Source organism: Panthera uncia (genome assembly GCF_023721935.1).
Source record: "Panthera uncia isolate 11264 chromosome C1 unlocalized genomic scaffold, Puncia_PCG_1.0 HiC_scaffold_4, whole genome shotgun sequence".
Classification (NCBI taxonomy): domain Eukaryota; kingdom Metazoa; phylum Chordata; class Mammalia; order Carnivora; family Felidae; genus Panthera; species Panthera uncia.
In genome coordinates this window covers 28,943,570-28,970,465 of record NW_026057585.1, presented here as the reverse complement: position 1 = coordinate 28,970,465, position 26,896 = coordinate 28,943,570, and the positions used below count along the sequence as shown (strand labels likewise).

The 26,896-nt window shown below is 36.4% G+C and overlaps 1 long non-coding RNA gene across 9 annotated transcripts in view; it reads right to left on the bottom strand.

The window, feature by feature from the left end:
• Positions 1 to 24,622, bottom strand: part of LOC125912411 (uncharacterized) — a 53,687-nt gene extending 29,065 nt beyond the window's left edge. For 3 of the 9 annotated variants that reach the window (XR_007454719.1, XR_007454712.1, XR_007454720.1), the window contains exon 1: positions 1,450 to 6,217. This is a non-coding gene — a long non-coding RNA (uncharacterized LOC125912411). The other 6 variants (XR_007454713.1, XR_007454714.1, XR_007454718.1 and 3 more) reach the window with 6 other exon arrangements.
• Positions 24,623 to 26,896: the final 2,274 nt, after the last annotated feature.

The following is a 26,896-nucleotide window of genomic DNA, read 5'->3' as shown; positions in this document are numbered from 1 at the left end:
AGGAATGCAAGGTTCAGAAATGGTGGGAGCCATACTGAATACTGCCTGCTATTAAACTGAGACTCCAAAGGACTAAACTCTAGTGAGCCAGAAGTAAACAAGTCCTTGCATGTACTGCAGCCCTACCTAAAGACTTTAGTTGAGCAAATTAAAACAAAAACAAACAAACAAACAAAACAAACTCAATCCCTAAAATTTAAGTAAAGTAATCCCAGATTGCTGGTCACCCCAGGTGAGGCACAAGCAAACAAAAATTATCTCTGGAAAAAGATAATACAGAATTATTATCAGATTTTAGGCCTGGAGAAGCAGCTGAAAATAGAAATAGAAATTTAAGTGAGAGAACTAGCAGTGAGAGAACCAGAGAAGTAGTGAAAAAATTATCAGCATAAACTTTGCTAAATCACCAGATGACTGATGAACGAAGTATGTAAAGAGAACTGCAGGGGTCAAGGGAAAAAAATCTGGCAGAGGCCAGTATTTTTACACTTGAAAAACAGAGCTGTACTACTGATGCTTTTTCAACAGAGCGCATTTCTCAAGTGTGCACCATTTGGGCAACAAGAAGGTGAAGCCTTACAAGGCTGAAGTGCCAGAGGACAGAACCATAGCCCAGGAGAACAGATGAAAACTAGTGGAATCCCTAGAAGAAAACCACAGGGCAAGCATCAAAACCAGACTATAAACCTCACCCAACAAATCTCAGAAAAACACCAACAGAAACTGGAGTCACTAAAACATGTTAATATAATGTCCAGTTTTCAAGCAAAATTATATCCTACACAAAGAAAGAGGAGATTGTGATCCATACTCAGGAAAAAAAGGGGAGTCAATTGATACATTTGGAAACTGGCAAATGGGAACTAAAACCACTACACACTCTCTAAAATGACTAAAATTAAAGATTAACAATATAAAGTGTTGGTAAAATTGAAATGCAAAAGTGTTGATGAGATTGTAAATTGTTACAAAACACTTTGGAAAAAAAGTTAGTATCTTCTGACATTAAACATAAATGTACCCTAAAACCAAGCTATTAAACTCCTGGATATTTACTCAATATAAATGTGTGCATGAGTACACGAGGAGACATGCACAAGTAAATACATAGCAGCATTATCCATAAAAGCCTAAAAAGCCTAAAAAGTAGAAACAATCCAAGTTTCCACAAATAACAAAATGGATAAATTGTAGGATATTCATATAATGTACTGTACTATACAGGCATACCTGACAAGCAGCATGGGTTCAGTTCCAGACCATCACAATAAAGCAAAATAGTAAAGTGAGTAAAATGATTTTTTGGTTTCCCAGTACATATAAAAGTTATGTATACACTATACTATAGTCTATTAAGTGTGCAATAGCATTATGTCTAAAAAAAGTACATACCTTAATTTTATATTATATTATTATATTTTTAATATTTTATTGCTAAAAAATACTAACCATTTTCTGAGTTATCAATGAGTCATAATCTTTTTGCTGGTCTTGCCTCAGAGTTGATAGATGCTGACTGATTAGGGTGGTGGCTACTGAAGGTTGGGTGGCTGCGGCAATTTCTTAAAATAAGACAAGTTTGCCACATCAAATGAGTCTTCCTTTCATGAACTATTTCTCTGTAGCAAGTGATGCTGTTTGAAAACAATTTAGCCACAGTAAAATTTCTTTGAAAATTGGAGCCAGTCCTCTCAAACCCCGCTGTTGCTTTATCAAGTTTATATAATATGTAAATCCTTTGTTGTCATTTCAACAATCTGCACAGCATCTTCACCAGGACTGGAGTGCATCTTTAAAAAGCACTTTCTTTGCTCATCCCTATGAAGCAACTCTTCACCTGTTCAAGCTTTATCATGAGATTGCAGCCATTCAGTCACACCTTCAGGCTCCACTTCTAGTTGTCTTGCTATACACCACACCTGAAGTTACTTTCTCCACTGAAGTCATGAACCTCTCTCCAAGTCATCCACGAGGGTTGAATTCAGCTTCTTCCAAATTGCTGTCCATGTTGTTATTATGACCGCTTCTCATGAATTATGAATGTTCTTAATGGCATCTAAAATGGTGAATCCAGGTTTTATTTTTTTATTTTAGAGACAGATAAGAGAGAGTACGCACGCAAGCAGGGGAGAGGTGCAGAGGGAAAGACAGAATCTTAAGCAGGCTACAGGCTCAGTGCAGAGCCCAATGCAGGGCCCGATTCCATGACCCTGGGATCATGACCTGTGTTGAAATCAAGAGTCGTATGCTCAATTGACTGAGCTACCCCAGCACCCCTGAATCTAGGTTTTCAATTTACTTTGTTCAGATCTATCTTTGGAATCACTATGGCATCTATAGTCTTACAAAATGTACTTTTTAAACAAGACTTGAAATTACTCCTTGATCCATGGGCTGCACAATGGATGTTGTGTTAACAAACATGAAAACAACATTCACCTCATTACACATCTTTGTCAGAGCTCTTGACCAGGTGTATTGTCAGTAATATTTACAAAGAAATCTTTTTTCCTAGGAGTAGGTCAAACAGTAGGCTTAACATAGTCAATGAAACATGTTATAAAAAGATGTGCTCTCAACCATGCTTTGTTATTGCATTTATAGAGCACAGGCAGAGTAGATGTATGTAATTCTTAAGGGCCTTACGATTTTTAGAATAATAAATGAGCACTGGTTTCACCAGCTGCATTAGCCCCCAACAAGTCAGCCAGTTCTTCGACGTTTTGAAGCCAGGTAATGGCTTTTCCTCTCTAGCTATGCAAGCCCTAGATGGCATCTTCTTCCACTAGAAGGCTGCTTTGTCAATAATGACAATCTGTCATTTAGTGTAGCCACCTTTGTTAATTACCTTACCTAGATATCTTCTGAATAACTTGCTGCAGCTTCTATATCGGCGCTTGCTGCTTCACCTTGCACTTTTATGTTCTAAAGAAGGCTTCTTTCTTTAAACCTCACAAACCAAAATCTGCTAGCTCCAAACAGTTTTTCTGCAGCCTTTCACCTCTCAGCCTTTCCAGAATTGAAGAGAGGGATTTGCTCTGTAATTAAATGCTCTATCCCTGAGCTATCTCCCCTGAAGGGCCTTGCTCTGGATAAGGCTTTGGCTTAAGGGAATGTTGTGGCTGATTTGATCTTCTATCCAAACCACTAAAACTTTCAACCATATCAGCAATAAGGCTGTTTCATTTTCTCATTATTCATGTGTTCACTGATGTAGCACTTTTAATTTCTTTCAAGAACTTTTCCTGTGCATTCACACATTAACTGACAAAGAGGCCTAGCTTTCAGTCTATCTCAGCTTTTGACATGCCTTCCTTACTAAGCCTAATCATTTCCAGGTTCTGAGTTAAAGTGAGAGACATGCAACTCTTCCTTTCACTTAAAAACTTAGAAGCCATTGTAGGATTATTAATTGGCCTATTTTCAATATTGTGTCTCAGGGAATAGGAAGGCTCAAATAAAGGAAGAGAAACGGGAACAGGCAGCCAGTCAGTGGAGCAATCAGAACACAACCAACATTTATTAAGTTTACCATGCCATGGTGGTTTCTGGCACCCCAAAGCAATTATAGTAGTGACATCAACAATAACTGGTCACAGATCATCGTAAGAAATATAGCAATAAAATGTGTGAAATGTTGTGAGAATTACCAAAATGTGACACAAAAACATGACGCAAAGCAAATGCTGTTGGAAAACTGGTGCTGACAGACTTGCAGATACAGGGTTGCCACAAACCTGAAATTTGTAAAATAAATAAATAAAAAAAAGCACTTGCAAGGCTCAACAAAGTGTGATAAAATGAGGTATGCCTGTAGAGCAATGAAACTGAATGAACTACAATTTTATGTGAAAATATAAATGACTCAAATAATGCTGAAAAAAGCCAAGATCCAATTATGCAAATTTCATTAATAGGAAAAAATATATACCTTAAAAATGTATTTTTAAGTAATAAAAATATAAAACAAAAAAGTGACTACATAAAAGGTGGGATGGTAGCCTCCCAAAGACAAAGGGGAGGCTGATTGGGAGGGAACAGAGTGGAAGGAGTGGCAATGTGTTAAATTCTTGACTAGGGGTTAAGAAGGTATGCACTTCTGAATTCTAAAGTTGTACATTTTTACCATGTGTTACTCTGAGTATTTTTTTCCACATAAAAGCATTACAATATTAAAAATATAGACATTTAAGGCTTTGAATTTTCCCCTGAGTAAAGCATTGGCATTATACTAGAGTATTTTGTTTCTACTTTAATTAAAATTATACAAATACATTATTTTAAGATTTCAATTAAAGCTTGTTATGAAAATCAAGACTACCCACCACCCCTTCTCTAACCATCCCTCCCCTACCCCTGATTTCTAAACAATGTAGTTATACTTGTATGTGGATTTTTCACTTTGGATCTGACCGAACCTTACATGAGAAAATGAATTAACTCCTTGTATTCCTTCTATATTTTCTAAAACCTCCTCAAAGCCCTATTGAGGATGGCTAGCTGAATTTTTCACAAAAGTGTAAAAGCAATTCAACAGAGAAAAAAATGTCTTTTCAACAGTTGGTGCTAGAGCAACTGAATATACAGACAGAAGAAAAAAGAGGATACCAACTTAAATCTTACACTCTATACCAATATTAACTCAAAATGGATTATAGATTTAAACATAAAATGAAAAACTATTAATCCTGTAGAAGACAGAAAAATCATCAGGATCTAGACCTAGAAAAAGAGTTCTTAGAAATAACACCAAAAGCATGATCCACAAAAGAAAAAACTTGATAAACTGGACTTCATCAAAACAAAAATCTTTTACCCTTCGAAAGATCCTGTTAAGATGATTAAAAAGTGACAGAGTTGGAGAAAGTATTTGTAAACTACAATAACAAAAGACTGCCATCTAAAACAGAATACAGAACTCTCAAAACTCAACAGTAAGACATAAGCAAAAATATCAAAATAAGGACATTTGAAAAGCATCATCTCCATTAAACCAAGAAGAACACTGGCAAAAATAGTGTCAACATTTTCCAAACTAGAAATTAACCAAAGGCTCGCAGCAATCTGGGGAGAATTTATTCAAGAAAGATAGCTATATTTTAGTAAGACCAGCAAACTGTGGCATTTTTATTTTGCCCTATTCCCAGCCTCCCACTCCAGCTTTATAGTAGCTTTGAAAGTCAACAGTCCACAAACCTGGTGAAAACTAACAGCCTGGCAGCTCTATCAGGGGGGCAGAAGAAGGTGGACTGCCTCTACTACTACATTCCCAGAGGACTGTCATTATTTGACAGTCTGGTGGTTTCCTGGAAGACCCCACTCCCAAAGCTATCTTAATTTGACCTCAGAGCTCCCTCCATGCAAAACAAAACAAAACAAAACAAAACAAAACAAAACAAAACAAAACTTTGCCCCAAGGGTATTTGTCAAAAACTATCAGAGGCAATTGTTTCATATTGCAGCTGACCAAGGCAGTGGATAACACTTGAGACAAACAATAAGCTAACCAAAAGAGCTTAAAAAGAAAACTGGGTGCTTCGAAAAGTTCCAAAATATTCCTGAGAATCTAGATGGTCATATGTAAGCACACGTATGTGCACATGCTCAGGAAAAAACTGAGAAGGCCCTAAGCACTCACCTCTGGCTAACGAGAAGCTCTACACAAGCAGCAAGTTAAGAGTAAGGCAAAGTTACAAAATTCTCTTCTGAATGCTGAAGGCCCCAACACACACAGACCTTCTAAACAAAAACTGGGAGACTCACTGATTCCAGGTATTTAAGGACACCTCTGTTGAATTATTAGTTGAACACTAAGCTCACTGAGTAGAGACTTCAGTGGTCACCCATATTAAAGAAAGCAGATTTTACTCAATTCACTTTTGTTTATTATATTAGTTCAGAATAAACAAACAGAAACAAACAGTAATAACAACAAACACTGGGGAGGGGAGAATATCTGATTATCAAAGCTTCCACATTATTAAAAATTTAGTTTTCAACAAAAAAACAGTAACACTTAAAAAAAAAAAGACTTAAAAGAAAGAATCGTTCATATACATGGGAAAACAAAGACAGTCAATATAAAGTGTTCAAGGAAACACAGACATTAGACTTAACAACCACATTCACAAATCGCTTATTTTAAACATGTTCAAAGAACTAAAGGAAATCTATGTCTAACAAACCAAAGGAAAGTTATGAGATAGATGTCCCACAAATAGAAAATATAAATAGATATATATCATGATAAAGAATAAAAAAAAATTCTGGAGTTGAAACGTAAAAAATTTTAGTAAAATTAAAACTTCACTAGAAATTTTCACCAGATTTGAACAGGCAGAAAAAGAAATCAGTGAATCTGAAGATAAGTCAATTGTGATTAACTTCTCTGAAAACAGAAAGAAAAACAAATCAAAGATTAAAAAAAAAAAAAAAGAGGAGTCTAAGATACCTGGGGGACACCATAAAGCATGTCAACATACACATAAAGGGAGTCCCAGAGAGAGGGGGAAAGAGGGGGAGAGAGAGAGACAGAGAAGTGAAAAGGGCAGAAAAAATATCTGGGGTGCCTGAAAGGCTCAGTTAGTTAAGCGTCTGACTTTTCATTTTGGCTCAGGTCATGATCTCATGGTTTATGGGTTCGAGCCCATGTCGTGCTCAGTACTGACAGTGTGGAGCCTGCTTGGAATTCTCTCTCCCTCTCTCTCTGCTCCTCCCCTACTTGCTATCTCTCTCTCTCTAAATAAACATTAAAAAAAAAAAAAAACCAATATCTAAATAAATGACTGAAAAGTTCCCTAAATATTAACCTAACATCCAAAAACTCAATGAACTACTATAAATAAACTAAAAAACCAAAGAATCCTGAAACAGCCAAGAGATAAGTGACTTGTCATGTATAGAGATCCTCCATAAAATTAATAATTTCTCATCAGAAACCATGGAAGCCAGAAAGGCAAAGGGAAGACATATTCAAAGTACTGAAAAAGTAATACTATCAACCCAGAATTCTTTAACTACTTTTCAAAAAATGAAGGCGAAATTAAGACATTCACAGATAAACAAAAACTGACAGAACTGGTTACCAGGAGACCTAATATACAAGAAATACTGAAAGGTGTCCTTAAGGCTGAAATGAAAGGACGCTAGACCATAACTTGAATCCACCTGAAGAATAATGAGCACAGTAAAGGTAGCTAGGTAAGTAAATATTAAAGATACAATATAAAATATACATAAAATATATTATATAAAATATAGAACATTAAATAACTTTTAATTGTGTAACTTTTTTCTTCTGATTTAAGAGACATATAGAGACATAATTTGCATGAGAATAATAGCACAAAGGACAGAGAAGAAATGGAGCTATACAGGAGACAAATTTTTGTATATTATTGAAATTAAGTTGCTATTAATCTGAACTAGATTGAAGTAAAGTTATTAATTGCAATTCCCAGGACAACCACAATGAAAAAATATATAGTGAAAAAAAACTAATAAGGGATTTAAATGGTACTACAAAATAATCTATTTAGAACAAAGGAAGGTAACAGTAGAGGAAAAAAGAACAACAGAAAAAAAACCTTAAGACAAACACAAAACAAGTAACAAAATAGTGGACATAAATCCTCCCTTATCAGTAACTATATTAAATGCAAATAAACTTGATGTTCCAATCAAAACGAAGTGACTGACAGAATGTGTAAAAAAAGACAACCCAATTATACATTATCTAAAAGAGATGATACACCGTAGGTTCAAAGACACTTTTGATTCAAATAAACTGCAAGTAAAAGGATGGAAAAAGATATACCAAGCAATCTATAACCAAGAAAAAGAGCTGGAATGCTGGAATGGCTATACTCTTTTTTTTTTTTTTGAGAGACAGAGGGGAAGGGGTAGAATCTTAAGCAAGCTCCACACTCAGCACAGAACCTGAGACAGGGCTCAATCCCATGATACTGGGATCATGACTGAGCGAAAATCAAGAGTTGGACACTCAACTGATTGAGCTACCCAGGCACGCCAGGAATGGCTGTACTCTTATCACACAAAATAGACATTAAAAAAATGTTACTAGAGACGACAAAGAAGGACATTTTATAATGATAAAAGGGTCAATTCATCAAAAATTATAGATCAGCTATAAACAAATACTCCTAAGAATAAAGACTCAAACATATGAAGCAGAAACATAAAACTGAAAGGAAAAATAGACAACAGACAAAAACAAACAAAAATAGTTGGGAGACTTATTTAACTCACTTCCAATAATGGATAGAGGCAGACCAAAAAAAAAAAAAAAAAAAAAAACACAAGGAAACAGAAGACTTTAACACTATAAACTAACTAGACTTGACAGGTACAGGATTCTCCACTCAAAACAGCAGAACACTTCCTTCTCAAGTGTACATGAACATACTATATGTAAGGCAATAATACAAGTCTCAAGAACTTTAAAGGAATAAAATAATACAAAGTATGTTCTCCAAACACCAGGGAATGAAAGTAGAAAGCAGTTACAGAAGGAAATTTGGGAAATTAATATGTGGAAATTAAGCAACAAACTCCTAAAAAACAAGAAGTCAAAGAAATCACACAGGAAAATTATAAAATACGTTAAGATTAAAACAAAAGCACAACACACCAAAATTTAAATGATGAAGTGAAAGCAGTGTTTAAAGGGAAATTTATAGCTATATATGCCTACATTTAAAAAGATCTCAATTCAAAAACCTAAACTTTGACCTTAAAAAAAAACAGAAAAAGAACAAACTAAACCCAAAACAGGCAGACGAAGAAAATAAAGATTACAGCATAAATAAATGAAACAGAGAACAGAAAAATAATACAGAACAATCAATGAAACCAAAAGTTGGTTCTTTGAAAACATCAATGAAGTTTACAAGCCTTCAGCTAGGCTGCCAAGAAAAAAAAAAAAAAAAAGACAAATTATTATAATCAAGAATGATAAAGGGATCATTACTACTGGTGTTTAATAAAAATGATTATATGGGAACATTAGGAACAACTGTATAGCAACACATTAAATAACCTAGATAAAATGGACAAATTTTTAGGGGGAAAAACTACTGAAACTGATTCAAGAAGGGGTAGAAAATCCAAATAGCATTATAAGTTAAAGAGATTAAATAAGGAAAAAATTTACCAAAAGTAAACCAGGATTAGATGGATTCTCTGGTACAATCTACCTTTAAACCAAACGTTTAAAGAATTGACACCAATCCTCCACAAACTCTTCCTCAAAAAAGAAGACGAAGGAACATTTCCTAATTCATTTTATGAAGCCATTATTACCTTCATACCAAAACCAAGACATCACAGGAAAAGAAAACTACATATAAACGTCCCTTTTGAATAAAATCACAAAAATCCCCTCTATTTTGTGTGCATGCACACACACGTTTCTAAAGACATACCATCTAGAGCCTCTTTGCTTCTCGTTCCAATCTAAATTAATAACTCTCAGACCTGCTGCACAGCCACACTCCTTGGATCTCCCTTCACCATTATTTTAGGTATGCATTCTTTTTACTTATCTCCTGTACTGGATCCTATTTCCTGGATAATCCCTCTTTTTGATTTACCTCATCATTTTGATAAAGTCCACGTCCTCTAGTAACTTCCTGAGATACAGTGCAATTGAAATAAATATTCCAATGACCTCATATGTTTCATAACTTTAGCCTACTCCCACACTTGACAGCTTGGCAAGGTATAGAATTAGTTTGGAAATACCTTTCCTTCAAATGCTTTGAAGGCATTATTCCATTAACAATTACTTTCCATTGTTACTGATTCCTAATCCCTTTTATATGCTTCAAACGTGAAAGCTCTTAGGAACTTCCTTTTATTTCTAATGTCTGAAATTTCACCATGATGTACTTTGACGTGGGTTCTTCCCCCCTAGTCACTATGCGGAGCATTCCGTGCACCCTGTCAGTGTGAAAACCCAAGTTTTTTGTTCACTTATTAATTTCCTCCACACATTTTTTCCCCATTCTGTAATTCTCATTTTTTACATGTTGAATTCACCAAGTATGATCCTCTCATATTCTTACCTTCTACTTTGTATCTCTTTTTGTCCTGCTTTCTGGAAGATTTCCTCAACTTTATCTTCCAACTTTCTACTAAATATGTAACATTCTAAATTTCTAGCTTTTCTATTAATGTCATATCCTATACTTCCAATCCTTCTATTATTTCATATTCTAAATGTCTAAGAGCTTTTCTTTGTTTTCTGAGGATTCTTTTTAAAGCAAGCATCCTTCCTTGCTTCAAAGATAGAATTTATCTTACTTCCAAACATATTCCAGTAACTTTTTTTCTTCTTGAACTGTTTCTATTTCTTTCTTTCATACTGAGGTTATCTTCAAATGATCCTTAATGTCATATTTGAAAATGAAACATTTAAAGGCTGTCTATAAAATGCGTTAATGGGTAGGTGTCATTGTAGGATGTGGACCAGTCTGGGCCATTTCTCTGGGTGAATCCACATCTGTTATTATCTGTTGGCCTTTTCCCCTGATCATTAGTTTGCTATAACAGGATTAATCTTCCAACCTCACATCTGGAGTTATAAGCCTGACACCCAGTATTCTCAGGACCAGTAGAGAAAAAGAGGCTGGGGAGGATTCCTGGATGTAGATTTCTAGTCAATACTATTTAGTACGACACCCTTAACCCAAGCTGTGTGTAGAGTTCTCCAGTACAGAGAAGAAACTTGAGGGTAAGAAACCCTCTCCTGGTACCATGAGTGTTGCTTATTTTTTATTATAGACTTTTGGACAATTCTTTCAAAAGTACCTGAAGCTACCAATTTCTGAAGAACCCCAGGATCTACGGCACCAGTTCTAGGCCTTCCCCAAAAATAAGCAGAAAATTCAGTTTTCTCAGATCTACAAAATTAGTTACTACGTGTTGCTTTTCAGCCTCCAGAGTTTTCTGTGATCAACTTTTCAGTTTTCTTTGTCCCTGACACCCTATGCCTTTAAAAAAACAAACGAAAACCACTATTCCAATTCTAGTAGGGATAGCAAAGTAAATGAAAGTTTTTTAACCCATCAATTTTAAATGAATATTAATCTCATCTGTTTTTTCATGTCATATACTCATTGTTGTTCATTTCTAAATAGTACGAAATTGAAGCTTAAATCCCAACAGGACACAGTTTTCATCATCCAAGCAAGTAGTTAACATCATTTTGGCTTTAATATCTAGTTTTATTGTTTAATCAAAAAAAAAAAAAATACTGGCCTACGCCATCCCTCTTATTTAGAACCCCAAATTCTCTTTGAAACTCAAAACACGATTTTTTAAAAAATTCACAGGAATTTGAAAAGAATGTCGTATTCTCTGTTTGGAACAAAGGTTGACATACGTCTTTTAAATAAAATCTATTGCTATTCAAATCTTCATATCCTTAATTTGTTTATTTGATCTATTAATTTCTGAGAGGTAAATTAAACTCTCTTAAAAAGACTAGTGTTACTAATTTCTCTAAAGAAACATTACTTCATGTTTCAATGCTGTTTATCACACACAATTCCAAGCTGATAGAGTTTAGTTCTAACTTTTTATTAATTAAACAATTTCTTTTTTCACTCATTTTACTCTAGAAAAGGTTTTATCCTTTGCTTGATATTGATGAACTTGTTTTAGTATTTTTGCCATTCCTTTGTTTTTTTTTTTTAACTTTATTTATTTGTTTTCAGAGAGAGAGCGTGTGCACACTACAGCACGCAAGCTGGGGAGGGGCAGATGAGAGAGGGAGAGAGAATTCCAAGCAGGCTCTGCACTGGTAGTGCAGAGTCTGATATGGGGCTCTAACTTGTGAACTGTGACACCATGATTTGAGCCAAAATGCAGAGTCGAACGCTTAACAGACTGAGCTACCCAGGCACCCTGCCATTCCTTTATTTTTAATGATTTAGATTTCCTACTATGTCTTAGATACAACTCATAAAACTACACACCAAAAATTTTTAATCCAATCTGCAAAGGCAGGGAGTGAGGAGGACCAATTCCTGTTAAATTAAGAAAAAGCTGCTGGAAGGCTATCAGTTAATCAAACTTGACAGGGAGTTGGTAAGTCTTGGAAAATAAGATGAACCAGGAGGAAGGTGGACAAGCAATATCACACTAAAGGACATCTTCTTAGGATGTCATTTCTACCACTCTTAATGGCAGAGTCACCATTAAGGCATTCAATGCCATAGCACAAGATTTTTGATCCCATCATAGCCACAAATTATCTCTATCTCCTCCACCTCTTTTCTGTATGAGCTTTTCAGTAGGTTCAATGTATACGGAATAGTCAATCTGGCCTTTCAAACCGCAGCCTCTCCTCAAGCATGTGATGATTTTTCATTGCTTCTCAGCTTACGTAGACCCAAGCAGTGCACAAAGGTGGAAATATGTCTATTTCTAAGAAGTTTCCAGGCACAAATGGGTAGAGACAGGGAAATATTTAAGAGGTTCAGAGGAGGGCTTTCCTGCAAGCTTCCTGTTCTCATATCAATAGTTCAGGATAATCAGAGAAGAGTGAATAGTTCTACTGTCATCCCATCTCACCCATACTCTTTATACCAAAATACCAATTTCAGAAATGATGGATGGATCTCTACTTCCAGTGACAATAGGTGACAGCCTATTCTCTTTTACTTTAGTTGATGTCTCAACAGGTAACCTGGACACAGTCAAATGTACTTGCCTATTTTATCATGTTGCCAGAAATCTCACTAACTTCTTTACTGAAATTAAGTCTTTATTAACTGTGAGAACAGTTAAAATGTAAACTTGTTAAACTAAGACTAACATACTACCTTAAGTTCCTAGGCTCTATAAACTCCCAAATTCTGTTCCATTTAATAACTCTAAAAAAGGGAAATAAAAAATTTTAATTATTTTACTTCTAAACTTTTTCATATTTTTCTAATTCTTTTCTTTTAAGAATAATTTTGGGGCACCTGGGTGGCTCAGTCGGTTGAGTGTCCGACTTTGGCTCAGGTCACGATCTCGCGGTTTGTGGGTTAGAGCCCTGTGTCGGGCTCTGTGCTGACAGCTCAGAGCCTGGAGCCTGCTTCAGAGTCTGTGTCTCCCTCTCTCTCTCTGCACCCCCCACCCCCACCTCACACTCTGTCTCTCTCTCTCATTCAAAAATAAATAAACATTAAAAAATCTTTTTAAATAAAAAAACAAGAATCTTACTATAAGACACAGTATCCATTCCATTTAAACACCCTTAAAAACCCCAATAAAGACAAACATCTTACATCTTAAATATCAAAAAATGCTACTGCTCAGAGGGAACTATAAGGATTATTTTTTCCCCTACCAACACACTGTGTTCTTCTCAACTATTCCTAAATTTTGAAATAAGTATTTATTTTAAAACAAATTTAAACACTGGTATTCCAGATTATTAATTTTATTATCTATTTTCCCACCAACTCCTATACCAATCAGACTGTCTCTTAAACCATGTCTAAAATATACTATTATAACTCAGAATACAACATTACAATTACAAGCTCTTCTTAATATTCAAGTAATTTTTTTTTTAGTTCAAAGTACTAGCAATTCAGAAAATACCACTACAGCATAACTTCCTTGGGTGTTACTTCGTTTTCAAACCAAACTTAAAAGCTCATCAGTTTTTTAATAGAACAAGGTGAATGTATCCCAGTTAGTGTTAATAATTTATTTGCAAATTGTGTGTCCAAGTAAATTTATTTTCAATGAGACAATAAAAGTGTTCCATTCTTATTTTAACTTTGCATGACAAACAGGAGCCACATAGTTCACCACTTGCTTGATTTTAAAACTACCCATCCTTACTCTTCCCTCTCACCCACCAAGATAATAACCTCCAACTGGCCTTCCTGACTTCAATCTCTTCTCCAATCATGTTCTATCTGGCTGCTAATCTTTCTTTATTTTTATTCATTTATTTCTGTTCAGTGGCCTTAAGGAGTATCCCTTATCTCTAATTTCTAATCCAAACTTCTTTAGATTCCCCCAGCTCGGGCCACATCTTATCAAATTTATTCTTCATTACATTCATTTAAAATAGACTCTATTTTGAGTAAGGGAAACGCTTACATTCCACAATTTCCATCTCTGTGCTTTTTTAACATAACTATTCCCCTACCTCTCCACCAATATTCCTTCCCTCTCCACCAATCTTCATACCACTTCTTCAAAACCTAGATTAGAAAAATATTTTTGCCAAGGAGCTTAATTAATTAGTCCAGTCTTACTAGATACCATTCATTTTATTTTCTGTCAACTCAGTAATTCAAATGCTTCATTATTAAGTGCTCTTCAAGTTGTGTCTTAAATCATAAGTTCTTCAGAACAGGAACCATATCCTTTACTCCATATATTAGCATTCTTACCCTAGTAAGATACTAAGTGAATTCTGTATAATAACTACCCCAGTGAAAACAAGCAAAGGTTGAAGAACATACAACCACAAAAATAAGGTTTTTCTGCATACAAAAAAAAAATCCAATCTCCCAAAACTAAATACAAATATAACATTCATTTTCATCAAAACAACACAAAAACATAGAACATACCCTTAAAAATATTTTTTTCTATCTGGAGAAGTCAGCTCTTAAAGCTCTTAAGGCTGTTAATTAATAACATTCTAGTTGTTTTTGTTTGTGGTTTTCTAAATCTGGCCCAAAAGATATTATATAAAGTCTTAATATTTTGTAGATAATAACCACACTTTTTCAATGTCTAATCTAACCAATTTGCTTTAGCCTTCTGTACTTCATAAATGCAAAACCTACATAAGAGAAGTTGATATACAAGGTTTTATTTCAAGACAACTATAAAATTCTTAGGGCTACAGTATATTAAGCAAACTTACTACATATTTAAAAAAAACAAAACTTTATATATTCTCATTCCATAAGTTCAAAAGCATTCATAATCCAAATGTTAATGAGAAAGTATTTTCATGTCCACTTCTGTACAAATTTACGAAACGTATCTGTTCTTCAAAACTAGGCATACTAGGATGTAAAGATACATATTTTCATTGTTAGGTACTGTTTCAACTTTATAAAATACATATTTGAGAAATAAAAATATTTCTCCCAAAAGCACCAATTGTTGCAGTAGTAAACAAGGCTTCTGCTGCTCAGTATTTATAAAAAACAATGTTGTAACCATTAATTCCGTTTGAAAAACAGAATTGATTCAAGCATTAGAAGTCAAAATCATGATGAATAATTCCACTTCAGTTTTCATTTTGTAAAGTGTCTCTCATGGATTTTAACCATTCAAATGTTTGTGTAACTGTCCTTAAGGTAACATTCTAGGTTCTTTACACATAAATAAATGTCAAAATCTTTCAGGTTAAGAATGCATACTTAGCTGTAAACAGAAGTACACCAATTTACTCTTATCCCTACAATCACAATCAGAAACACTCAAATACCTTATTAAGTAACCTGCAATGCCTGAAAGCTAACTTACATAATGCCTAGAAGCTACTATTAAAAAGGTTCCAAAAGACCTCTATATTAGGAGGCAATCCAAGACCTCCTCTACCTACTTCTTGGCTATATGCCTAGAGAATACTGTAATGAAAGCAAGCCAGATAACTATGTTATCTGCAGAAGCAATTCAAATCTCTGCATTCTAAACAAATTTCTAGTCATAAAACTACCTTCTGAAGAATCAATATTAATGAAAACTAAGAAACACCTCTCTGATCTTGGTATAAACCACACTGGAAAAAAAAAAAAAAGTAGAGCTATGGTACCATCTATCATCTGATTACCTCCAAATTCACATAATGCCAAACAAGGGCAGAAAAGACAGAGATTCAAGCCATCAACTCTCACTACCCTTGGAAAGGAGGACAAATATGCCACAATCAAGTTCAAATATAAGCTAAACTTATTTATGGTGATAGAGACCAAAACAGTAGTCACTTTTGGAGGGGGAATTGGAAATTTTTTCCATATAGAAAATGTTTACTGTCTTTATCTGAGAAGTCGTGTGTGTATGCTTCTATGAAAAATTTCACTGAGGTGTAGTCATAAGATGTGTGCACTTCACTGTATGTAAGTTATACCTAAATAAAACATATAAAAATAACTTACAAAAAATGGTCAAATCTAAAAACCTTTTCTCAATTCAATTCCTTTTTGATCATTCTCCATCATACGGCTAATCAGAGAATACCAATATTCCCTAAGCACACTTTTTTCCCCTTAGAAGACCTACAAGACTTTGTGAGTACTCTTCTGCATTTTTCCTGTTCTGCCTCATGTGTGTGTGTGTGTGCACGCGCATATTTGTGAGAGAGAGAGAGAGAGAGAGAGAGAGAGAGAGAGAGAGAGAACACGTAAGCAGGGTTGAGAAGGGCAGGGGGAGGGGGGTGGGAATCCCAAGCAGGCTCCACACACAGCATGGAGTCCACCACGAGGCTTGATCCCATGACCTTAGGGTCATCACCTGAGCGAAAATCAAGTCAGAAGCTCAACCAACTGAGCCACCCAAGTGCCCCTTGTTCTGCCTCATATTAACTCACTTAAACATTAATTTGATATTAACTGCTCATGTACAAGACATGATTAGGCACCCTCCAACATACAATATCTCATACACACACATCCCTCATACTAAACAAATTCCTTAAAAAGATTCAAGTCACTCTATTATCTGATTTCAAATTATGTCTCCTATTTTAATTCCCATCACTTTACAGATTTGTTCTCCAGCAGACTCTTTTCTTAGCTACCCTTTAAGGCTCATTTCAATTCCTACTTTATCCTTTCTCCATATGTGTACAGAACTAACTATATCTGCACTGTCCAATACAAAAGCCACGTCGCTACTAAGCACTTGTAGTCTGGCTAGTCTGAATTGAGATGTGCTTTAATTACAGAACACACACTTCTGATTCTGAGACCTGACGTGAAAAAAATGAATGCAGAATAGCTCAATTATTGGAATAATGTTTTGAATATACTGGGTTAAATAAAATACATTAATAAATTTAATTTTACCTATTTCTTTTCATTAAAAATTTTTTTTAATGTTTATTTATTTTTGAAAGAAAGAGAAACACAGAGTGTGAGTGGAGGAGGGACAGAGAGGGACACACAGAATCTGAAGCAGGCTCCAGGCTCTGAGCTGTCAGCAGAGTCCGACGTGGGGCCCGAACTCAAGAACCATAGGATCATGGCCTGAGCCCAAGTCTGACACTTAACTGACTGAGCCACCCACGCACCCCTCTTTTCATTTTTTAATATAGCTACAGAAAAATTTAAATCACATTTGTAGCACAACAACATATTCCTACTGGTCAGTGCTGCCCTGTACAATTTATTTATAAAAGCCCCACAAATTATATTTAAATATATGTCATCCACCCAATTAAAGTATAAGAATTCAGTATTTTCCCTTTTATAAAGGTTATTACATTAGGAATTACAAATAGTAACCAAACAAAATTAAGTGCCTATTTAATTTTAATATCACTTTTTAAATATTTCTAACAGGGAAACTTACAGCATTTCAAAGTATAAAAATATAGGAAAAGTTGTTTTCACATGCCTAAAATGAAAATGTCATCTACATTTTACATATATCCAATTTTGAGTTAAATGTCTCACCAGGTAGATATTATTAAACCTGTAGCATTTCTAATCCCAAAGAGTATTAGTTCTGATTAACCTTCATTATTTTTCTTCTTGGTCACTCAGTAAAGAAAAAAGGCAGTCTCCACTTTGACCAATATCATTGTACCAATATCCAGCAGCCAAGACAAAGAGCCTTTATATGGTGGTATGAATAAACAATGTGGGCAATATGACACCGCTTAAAATAAGAGTAGGCAGAAAAATGCTTTTATAATGTTTTATAAGTAGGAAATAAAACTTACAAATTGTATAATTAGGTTAAAGTACAGATAGAAAGGAGGGGAAAGCACAGTAGAAAGATTTCATCTATAGAATCAAGATATACCTAAGATTCAAACTTGGCTGCTGTACTAATTACTATCTACATGACCTGAGTTTGAGTTTGTTTCCTTGCATATAAAACGGGAATATATACATCAAACATTATTATAAGGAATACAGAGTAGATGCTTAATGTTGGTCTCATCGCCCTTAACTTTAAAAAAAATTTTTTTTAAATATTTATTTTTGAGAGAGAGAGAGAGAGAGAGAGAGAGAGAGCAAGAGCGCATGAGCAGGCGAGGAGCAGAGAAAACAGGAGACACAGAATCCAAAGCAAGCTCCAGGCTCCAAGCTGACAGCAGAGAGCCCAGCAGAGAGCCTGATGTAGGGCTCAAACCCACAAACCACAAGATCATGACCTGAGCCGAAGTCAGATGCTTAACTGACTGCGCCACCCCGGCGCCCCTCATCTCCCTTTCCTTTAATACTAATGATTATATAATGGTGATAAGAAATGGGTGACTTTTCTCTCCTTCATTTTCCAAACTGCTGAAAATATTAAGCATATCTGAAACTTCTAACTTTTCATGCTCACACCTCTCTGCCACATGAACTTAAAATTACTTTTACTAGCTTTTAAATAAAAAGCTTAAAATCTATGTTGGTGGTGGGGGACATAGGTGGTAGAAGAAAAATTAAAGATACAAGTAAGTTTAAGACCATACCAGCCCAAATACAAAACAAAGTATGGAGAGGAAAACAGCAAAAGGAAATGCTGTTTGAGGAAATTCCCCTGACTCAGACAAAGCAACAAAATGATAACATACCTCTCCTCAATCTAGCTGCTGTTGAAGCTATTCTCTCTTAGCTGGGGTTTAAAAGTATATTATATACAAATACATACAGCCACTCACCCTCTTCCCGCCACTAATGGTCAAAAATTTAAAGGACAGTAAAGAAATTCAGAATGTTTTAACCAAGATAAATCAACACATTGGCTGGGAAACAACTTCACATTAAAATGCACTCATTCCCAAGTGCATTTATTCATCAGCTGACAGTACTAAAAGGGAATGTGCTCCTGAAATACTGAACCTGGTTAATAGCTTCTGCTGCTAGAACTGGAGAAGGCACACTTTGATGCCTACATCTAACTTCCTTTATCAACAACCCTCCCTTTGCAGACATGGGTCTAAAAAAGGAACACTAGCAAAAGTATGTAATTCCAAATCACTCGCAGGTGAAAATTTCAAGTTATTATAAAAAAATTAAACAATAGTAGTAACTATTACTATTATTATAAAAGCTAACATTTGCTCAGCACCCATTGTGTACCAGAAAGCTAAGGACTTTACATGAATTATGTAATGTAAACTTTAAACCTCTATGAAGATTATTATTGTTAAATCCTCTTGCCTAATGCTCACAGAGCTAGATTTTTTAAAGCAATCTCTATGCCCAGCGTGGGCCTGAACTCACAACCCTGAGAGCGAGTCTCAAGAGTCACATGCACATGCTCTACTGACTGAGCCAGCCAGGTACCCCCACCACAGCTAGATTTTAACCCCATCAGTTTTACTTCAAAGCTTACACTTTTAAACCTTAGCTCATCTTATCTCTTTATTCATATACAATTATAAATGCAACTATGATTTCCTGTGTGTGTATATATACACATTTGTCTGTGTGTGTATGTGTGTAATACTCAGCAAATCAACAGTAAGCAACAGGCAAGGCTTTTATCCACCTTCACAAACCATTCAACAAACAAATGGCCATCATTCTCTTTCCAATAAATGGTGTTTTGAAAATACTAGTTATATTATCATCTTCCTCAAGAAACTGATGAAAAAAATATGCATTCAGCTTTCAAATAAAAGGATAAACACCACAGAAGAAAGGATAAAAGTGTTAATCTTTTATAAAAGATAGATAATTGATAGAATACAGATAAACATGCTTTGTAAACTGTAAAGTACTTTCATCCTAACACTTCGTTACATTTTTTTTATTTTAAATTACTCATTTCACTCCTGACTTATTTAAGTTTCTGGACTTTGTACAAAAAGTCTTTTAAAAGCTTTTAAAAGCTGTATTTTCAACTTCAATGAAAGACATACATACTAAAGGCTTAATACCTAAAATCGTATTTATCACTCCAACCAACTTCAACTGTACCACAATCTAGACTAATAGAATTAAATTACAAGGAAAAAACCACTTATCTATACTTTTCGCAAAGTTACTTACAAGATCACAGTTCCAAGAATCCCAAATGAAATGGGAAGGCTACAGCTTGCAAACAGAAGAGGTAAAGCAAAGATTAGTAGAGGGAGAGTATAAAGGAAATATCTTAGAAACACTAATCTTAATCCAGCCTCACTTTCCTCCATCCAGAAGTGTGCACTGCTGCTTCTGTCCTGGCATGCTTCTTTTCTTCCCCCTGAGATCCTCTGCTTTTCTCCTCCTGGAAAGTTATGTCACAGGACTTTTTGTTTTTCTTGCTAACATTTCTCAATTGTCAAAGGATGTCCTATCTTGAATCTTGTCCTTGAAAAGGACAAAAACATAGTATCTCCCCATAATTAAGAGTTCCTCCTAAATTCAAAGATAGTAACTCCATAGTTCAAATTTGGCAGATCTTAGAAAAAAATTAACAGTAGAGCAACTACGACCCTAGAGATGAGAAACACCCTTTTCATGGAGACCCCCACCTTCCTGAAGAAAGACCATGAATTTAATTTGCTATTCTACCTTCTAGGTCTCAAGTGATCTTTACACTTGTTTTTAAGAGAAGAACAGAAATACTTCAGCCAACCAGCAGGGTGAGCTAGTGCTAGAATCAGATTGATTACTGTCAATTTTCTGAAAATTCAAAGATGTAAATGGTCTGTAATATTAAAAGCAACTATTTCTCTCTATTAACAGACAATACATCTAGAACTGCCTTAATCGTTGCTGTATCTCATAACTTTGTAAACATTTACAGATTCCATCTACAAAACAGTCTTTATTGGGATTAATGATAATAAGTGAAAAAACTAGAGCTCATTTGAATACCTACCCAAAATATCATAATTGCTATTCTTTATGCTCATGTTTTATTGTATACAGCTATCAATTAAATTAAAAACACCTTTTTAAAAGGACTGGTATAAAATTAGGACTGGATAATTCAGCATACCTATTTCTGAATTCAGGGCAAACTGCTGCCTTTAAGACGGCTGCCTGAAAAGCAATCATGAGAAAAGCATTCCTACAAAAATAAGATCCACTCTTTTCCTTTGGTCCCACACCCTGAGAAGAGTCAAAATAGGTAACCCTAACACTAACAGTATGTCTGGGATAAACCTGATCTTTTCTGACAACCAATCTGTCTAAATTTTAGGTATCCTCACCACTTCTAGTGACTGTCCTTGAGTCTCTCCTCTTCTCATGCTACCCGATACAGTCTCAATTCAACCACACCAAAACTCTTCCTCATATAACTTGAATAACAAATTAAAACTGCAAAATATTTAAGGTTTGCAGATAACACTCACTTTGTAATTACTAATAATCTGAGAATAATCGATTTATCACATGACTAAAATGTAATTAAATCTACTCAGTGTTGAAAATTAAGAAGTAGTTCTTAGAAAAATCAATAATTTAAATGTACCCTAAATGACCAATAAAAGCTTTAAAACCTCAATATGATTTAAAAGTTTTTGTTATATTTGATATCCAAAGAAGTTAAAGAACTGAGGGATCCCACCATAAGTGATTTTGCTACTTTTGAATTTCCTAACAGATCTTACAGATCTACTACTATTCAGTAGTAGTAAATCTTAAAAAGTTGCTTTTAACAAGGGCTAATCTGTCATGTCCATTCACCCAATAAAAAAGCTACCATTACAAAATGAAGGCACTCGCATTACTGTTTTCAGCATCGCATTTCTTATGTAATAATTTGTAGTAATGGCAATTATTTCAAATCTTCCAAGAAGTTCATCAAGCTGTTTTTTTGTTTTTGTTTTTTTTAATTTCTGGGTCAAGACTGCTTTTTGAAAACCTCACAATTCAAAAGCAACATTGGCCCCAAATTATCTGTCTGTATTTTGTATCTGAAATTATTTCACTGAAAGTCACTTTCACAACTGTATCACCATGTTAATTGAAACTTTTTAACTTATTGTCACAGAAGTTCTCATTAATATAATAGTATCTAATAAGTGTTTTCAACCACACTTATTTAAATGTTTTATTTTAACCATTAGCTGCAGACAGTCACCTTTTCATCCCACCAACGTGATCAACGAAAAGAGCAATGAGGTAGAAGTTGAAAAGACAATTTTCCATTATTCACTAACTTAATCATACTTGGTCCTTAATATATTATAAAACAGTGGGTAAAACTAGGTGTTCCCTGAGATTCCTTCCACTCCAAAACCACATGATTCAGTAATACATTTTGCCAATGTCGATGTATCTCCTATTCGTTAATACAGTAAGAGTGTTCTCTATTAAAAGATGAAAAGTTAAAGGGGGAAAATCTGTATCTGAAAGAAGCAAGGAAAATGAAAGTTTTAAGTCATATTAAAAAATTCAAATTTTAATTTGAACAGAGATCTAAAGTTAACAATCCAAATGTGCTTTAACCCTGCAATCACATAACTTACTCTTGTTAATGTGACCTGGCCAAAACATTAGTTGTTTCCAAATTCTGTACTTCAAACATTAGTTAATACCAATATACAAAGTATGAGGTAGCCATAAGTGCAGTGTCACTTTACAATTCTAAAATCCACACTACAGAGGTTTTAACAGGGATATACATATCACTGCATCAACAGTGGTCAAGCCTTCATGTTTCACCTATTAAAATGTCAAAATTCTAACTTCCTCATAAAAACTAATTTTTTCTCACCAAAGCTACCAAAGCAGTATTACTGCCATCAACTTCCCTGGATACTTACACATGACACTGAAGGCAAACAGCAGGTTTCCTTTGAGTAACTTGAGTTGTCTATTTTTTGAAATGCTTTCCTTCTTCTTGGACCAAAGAAATGTAACTAAACTACTGCAGAGAGGCAATATACTATTAAGGCAAATCTAATCTATCATCCAGATGCAACAAGCCTGGCATTAGTCAGAACTGGCCAGAAGAGATGATGGTGTTTTGGTATTCCTGTTGTAATTATTGACTTGTATACAAAACAGGACCATCATTTAGGCCCCCATTGTGTTTACCCCCTTGTTGAGTACTTCTCAATGACCACACAAAATTTGAAGTCTAGACATGAAAGTTTTATAACAACTAAATTTATGTCAATGTTACTTAGGCAGTTCAAGGAAAGTTTTCCACTAATGCTGCTAAACCATGGATGGATCCCAACACGAGAGTCGTCTGTGGAAGTCTCGTAACAAGAAACCTTTAGCTCCACCACCTAAGTTTCCAATCACTGAGAAGGGTCTGGGACAACTCATCTTCAGGTTCACGGGAGAAGTGGAGCACACCTGCTTTCCTCTGGCAGAGATTAAGCTCCCAGGGACACAAAGGCCAGGGAATCAGACCTGGAGAAGCAAAAAGCTTTAGCTGGACACCCACCAAGCCCCTGGCAACCCAAACACTTTGGGCGATTTACCTCTTGCTGTTACTTCCCAGGCACCTAGCGGCATAAGATCTTGCAGAACAGGGGGAGGGGAGGTCTATGCGGTCCCGGTCCCACGTAAGGGGAGGGGTGTGTGCAGTTAATGCCAGAGCTGGCGCTTCTGGCCCAAACCGAGCAGCCCCGGAGAGGGGTTGGTGACTGCTCTCGGACCGCCCCGTTACTCAGTGCGTTGCAATGGCGACCGCCAGGCTCCCCAAGCCGCCGGATCTCGGCCCCTTCCCCCTACTGCTCACTGGCTGCTCGGCTTCATGTGACTAAACAAAACCCCCAAGTCTAGTGCCCAGCTCAGCCCCTTTGTGTCCGCTACCGGATCCTCCGACGCCGCCGCGGAAAGGTTCCCCCCACCCACCCACCCACTCTCCGCCGAGTCCCGCCCCGCGGCGGCGGCCGCCGCTCACCTCAGGCTCCGCCGCCCCCCGCGGCCGCCGCGGCCGCCGCCTCCCCGAACCCGGGGCCCGGGCTCCTTGTGTAGCACCAACTCCGCCTCCTCGGCCGCCGCCGCCATCTTAGCCTGTGCGGCAAAACGCGTCCTTTTGGATGGCTGGGACCCAGCCTAGGGCGTAGCTCCCCGGGCCCGAGCGCCGAAGGTCGGGTCCCCCAAGTTCTTCCGCCACCCTCAATCCCGCCGCCGCCACAGCCCAGAGGCCCGAAACCCACTCGAGTCCCGGAGAATCCGACCAAATAACCCCTGAAACTCACAGTTTGGTGCCGTGTGCGTCAAACCGGGGCGACGTTGGGAGCGCGCGGCGTCCCCGCGTCACACGCCGCTCTGTACGCTACTCGGCTCCAACGGCCCCCCTCCGCTCCCCGCTTTTCGCCTCCGGCCCCGGTTCCCACGGCGCAGGCGCGCTGCTTTCCCGCCTCTACCGAGCTGCGAGCCGCGGGGGCGGCCAGCGAGGAGTTCTAGGGCGGCTTTGCTCTGGTGGAGCGCCTGAGCCAATTAGGCAAACGGGGGCAGCAGAAACAGTGCACCACTGTTCTCGGGTGCCAGAAACCAAACAAGGTCACCTCCCCCAGCGCTGACCTAATCACTCTCAAGGAGGTTCCCGCCCCAAAGTAGGCACGCTCCAAATATGGTGGTGCCCAAACTCTGCAAGACCCAAGCACTTAGGCAAGCCTAGGCCCTTTAAGGTGGAACAGGCCCGTATTTGATTTCCATAATCACTAGAGTGCCAAAATTCCTTTTCTTGTCCTACTGTTGATGAAAAGAGCAAAGGAACTCAAGATTGCCAGTCACAACTGTAATGGCAGAGGAAGGTTTGGATCTTAAGGGAGCCAATTGTTGGGAGATGCTTGATGGCCAGGCGAAGCATCAAATGTGGCAACTCAATTAGCGGAGCAGGCTGCCCTAAAAGGTGCCCTGGGTTTGGCCCAATTTGATTCTTTCAAATCTCAAGTGCAGGGAGGATACTTTGTCCCTGTGTTACTCATTATGCCAGAAGTCTCCAAATTAAGGTTATATAAGAAGCACTTGAGATACTGGTTAACCCTTCAAAGAATCAGTAGGTCCCAAAAGAGTTCTGGAAATCATCCTTTTTAACAAGCATCCACCTCAAGAGTCTGAGGACAGAGTTACACACACTACACTTTGAGAAACACTGACTTGGGGCTATTCTCTTGCTTTCGAACTGAGCAAACAAGAAGTTGCTAACATGTTTGACATGAACCAAAAGTTCCCAAGGAATCTACTAGTCCTGTCTTAATAAATGTTTCATCTTTTCTGAATCTGTTTTCTTCTTTAAAAAACAACAACAACAACAACAAAAAAACCCTTTCATTAGCTTAGCAACCATCATAAACTGTGCTTCTCCAAACCCTCAAGATGTTATTGGCATTCAGAGAAATACACCATATTTGTGCTTATTTGACAAGAATGAGGGACATTCTCTTTCCTGTATGATGACAGCAGCAGCAGACATAGATCCCCAAGAACAGATATTTACACTTGCTGCATTAATTAATAATAAAAATGGCTAACACTTTTGAGTGCTTACTAGGTACCAAACATTGCTCCAACTCATTTAATTTCATTACAACCTAATGAGGCAAAGGGAGGCTAGGTAATTTTCTCAAAGTCACGAAGCTCTTTAGACTCTTTAAAATGTGAATTTTCCTTCTGTATTTACACAAATGGGTAAATAATACTATGTAAATGAAAATTTTTTTTCAGCCAATTGAGAGGGGTGCCCTCTGGGTCATTTCATCTGTGGAATCATTAAAATCAGACATTCTCCATTTACTATTAGACTTACAATTAATAAAAATCCTATGTACTATGAAAATTTTCATGACATTGTATCCGTACAGAAGCAGTTACCATAAAAACAAAAAAACAAAAACAAAAACAAAAAAAGCCAACAAACTCTGTTGCTTCCGTTCTGAACGTACACTACCAATTAACTGATGGGCAGGCAGATCTTGCCACAAGCAAATAGAACCACTTAGAAGTCAACCATGATCAGGAACTTGTCTCACTAATGATGCTGTTTGTTGATACTAGAATCCAGCAACTAAATTGTAATGCTATAGATATGGTAGTACAAGTAATAGTGGTAATTATAATAGTAAAAGTAGTAATAGTTGATGAAATTATTTACAAAATAGATGTCAAAAAGCTTGATAAGGGTGGAAAGCTTGAATAAGGTAATGCAAAAAGAACACAAATATGTAAGCAACTGGAAAAATCCAAGGACGAGATATGTAGTACAGTGCCAAAATAGTTAAAGACATTGAAAGGAAATGGCAGTTGAGAATAAACATCAAGATGTTGTAAACAGTTTGACCCTGGGAGAAAATTCACAAAGCACCTCTACTCACTGTAATAAAATAATGCTCTGATAAGTGCATCTGACTAAGAATCTTTTAAAAGAAAGAGAGAAAAAGGAAAGTTATTCCAGTGAATGGAATTACCCAAGAAAAGATCCAAAGTAAGCTGTAGTCTCAAATGATACAGGTGAGAAAATGCAGTTTGATGTTGGATAAAAGCAGGTAGTTCTCCACATTCTAGTACTTCCAAATTCCAGGCAAAAAGAAAAAGTAAAAACCTTGATTAATCTACTATCGTAGTAATAAAGTCAAGTTTTGGATTTATCTTAGGGCCTCACTAGTTCTGGACTCCCCTCTGAGTACCGAGACTATAAGGCAGTCTTAGTTGTAGAACTGTAAATATTAGAATGTTTGCCAATTGGGGTGGAAGTAGAAGGATGTTTGGCATAGAGAAAGATGAAGTCAATAGAAATCAAGTCTTATATTTAATTTTGTCTCACATTAACATCAGCACAGAGCCTT